Below are 2,444 nucleotides of genomic sequence, written 5' to 3'. Positions count from 1 at the left end.
CTAAATACATGACTTGCTTTCTTAGGTGAAACTACACCAAAATCCTCTCGTGGTTGTACATTTTTCTCTCTGAGAGCCAGCTAGTAAACATTTTACCAGTACGCCGCTGATATTATATGACAAAGCACTATGATTGTTGCCCATCTTGCTTCCTAATAGGCAAAATACACTTGACAGCCCTAAATAGAAGTCGTTATCAAGTACTTCTGGAGGTCAAACCCACAAGAATGAATAAATACAAAGACTTTCTGGAAAACCTCAAATTCTTATTTTCCTTCTTGCTAGTGTCAGGACTCGTTCCCAACCCCATTTTTGTCCTCTTTAGATTGTCTGTCCTCCTTTTCTCTTTTCCGTAGAGAGAATGGGAAACTGAACAACAGGCTCACGTGTCCAAATTCAGCGAGCACGACGCAACCCATAATTACACCCTTCCCCCATCCCCAAGACCAATCGACTCAACCATCTCCGGGAACAGGACGGGGGTAGGGGGGTGGGCAGAGTAAGTGTTAGGGATCCTAGCCATTAGGAGTATCACTGGCAAGATCGGAGAAAGAGTGACCCGATCCTATAGGACGAATCCCTTTATTATTACAGGTATTCTGTGCTGTGTCTGTATAGTACTTCCCTCCTTTCCCACGCAGTGATAATTTTCACCTACGTGGAACCCTTCAGAGCAAACGTCCCGATGGTCTGATCCACCGGCTGGGCTGGAGCCGCGCACCCCACTTCGGCCCCCCCAGCCAGAAACTGAACCCGCCCAAGGGGAGAGCTGGGTCGAGAAGGGCACAGAAAGAAAGCGCATGCGCCGAGGCGCCCTTGGCTGGGAGGGAGCCCAGGGGGCGCCTGGAGTCCTTCCCGGCCTAGTTGAAGGTGAGAGCTGCGGGAGACCTGCGCCGGCGGGCCCCGGCCTCTTGGCGTCTTGGGCTTTGAGGTGGGCAAGAGATAGTCGCTTAGCCTGGGGCCCCAAGGACCTGCGTAGCTTCAGTTTATTCCAAAACCTAACTTTCCCCTTCCCCCTCCCGCAACATCCCTCGGACCTTGGCTGTCGCAACCCCTGGCTTTGCCCCCTCTGCCCGCGTTGTCGGTTCTACCAATAATACGCATTTATTAGGCGCCTGCTGTGAACCAGGCTCTGTGTTAAGGAAGAGCTAGGCAGCCCAGTTGCAGCCCCCGCGCTCGAGGAGAGCAAACTGTATAGAAACTGGAAGCGCTCACTGAGGCCTTGGCATGAAAGGTTAAAGGGGAGGACTACAGATGGGCTTCTTGTAGAAGGTGGAATTTGAAGGAAACTTAATGCAAATACTCTGAGTCTGCGAGGGATGGTGTTGCTTGTTGGTGGGACTAACAGGTCTTCTGAAGGTTCCGTAAATCATTTGCCTCTCACTGGGTGAAGTGAAAAGGATTTGGATTTGAATACCACTAAATATTGTATTGGCATTCAAAAGGCATTCAGCCTTTTGGATGATTCACTTAATTGACTGAGCCTCAGTTTCTTGATTTATAAAATGGGGGTAACACTTGAATTATCAACCTTAATGGAGATAATTTTAACATTTGCATTATCTTTTTTTTTTTTTAACCCATACCTTAGGTCTTAGAATCAATACTATGTATTGGTCCTAAGGCAGAAGAGCAGTAAGGGCAAGATGGTGGGGTTTAAGTGACTTGCCCAGAGTCATACAGCTAGGAAGTGCCTGAAGCCAGATTTGAATCTTAGGACCTTAGGTCTCTAGGCCTGGCTTCCAATTCACTACATCACCTAGCTGCCCTCTACTTGCATTATCTTAATGAGGATGATGGCACTTGCCGTATTTACCCCAAATTGGTGAAGGTTCTTGGAGATAAGGCTTTATCTTGGTATTTATGCTTTGTGAATTTCAAAAAAAAAGCTTTAAAATAGTTGCTCTTCTAGGGTCAGGTCTCCTCTTTAAAAGGGGGGGAGGGGCAGCGGGGTGGCTCAGTGGATTGAGAGTTCCTGGGTTCAAATTTGGCCTTGGACAATTCCTAGCTGTGTGACTCTGGACAAGTCAACCTTCTTTGCCTAGCCTATATTACTCTTATGCCTTAGAACCAATAAGACAGAAGGTAATGGTTTTTAAAAAAATAAATTAAAATTAAAAAATTTAAAAAAGGCCCCAAACATTTCTGCCATTATGAGATGAATGTATTCTAATGCTTATCATTAGTTTATAAGCTCCTTGAGGGCAGGGATTGTCTTTTGCCCCTTTTTGTAACTCCAGTGCCTGGTACATTAGTCTGGACCAAATTAAAATGTAATTAGGAAATGTTTTTTAAAATAAAAAGTACATGAAAATGTGTTAATATATGTTTTTCAAAGTAACTATGCTGCCACCAGCCCTGCTGTCCCCTTTTTTATTCGAGTTTGACAAGTAAATAAGAGGGAAAGTTTACTAATTCTAGGATAATGAAAAGGGCTCCTTTGA

The 2,444-nt window shown here is 45.4% G+C and overlaps 1 protein-coding gene across 1 annotated transcript in view; it reads left to right on the top strand.

Annotated features, from left to right (window-relative positions):
- Positions 1-803: 803 nt before the first annotated feature.
- The window catches only part of DNAJC28 (DnaJ heat shock protein family (Hsp40) member C28), a 10,653-nt gene continuing 9,012 nt past the window's right edge, over positions 804-2,444 (top strand). The window contains exon 1 of the mRNA XM_044666862.1: positions 804-870. The gene's annotated coding sequence lies outside the window, so the exon portion shown is untranslated. The remainder of the gene's footprint in view (positions 871-2,444) is intronic.

The sequence above is a fragment of the Gracilinanus agilis genome, chromosome 3, assembly GCF_016433145.1.
Source record: "Gracilinanus agilis isolate LMUSP501 chromosome 3, AgileGrace, whole genome shotgun sequence".
NCBI classification, from domain to species: domain Eukaryota; kingdom Metazoa; phylum Chordata; class Mammalia; order Didelphimorphia; family Didelphidae; genus Gracilinanus; species Gracilinanus agilis.
This window is presented reverse-complemented; position numbering and strand designations above follow the sequence as displayed.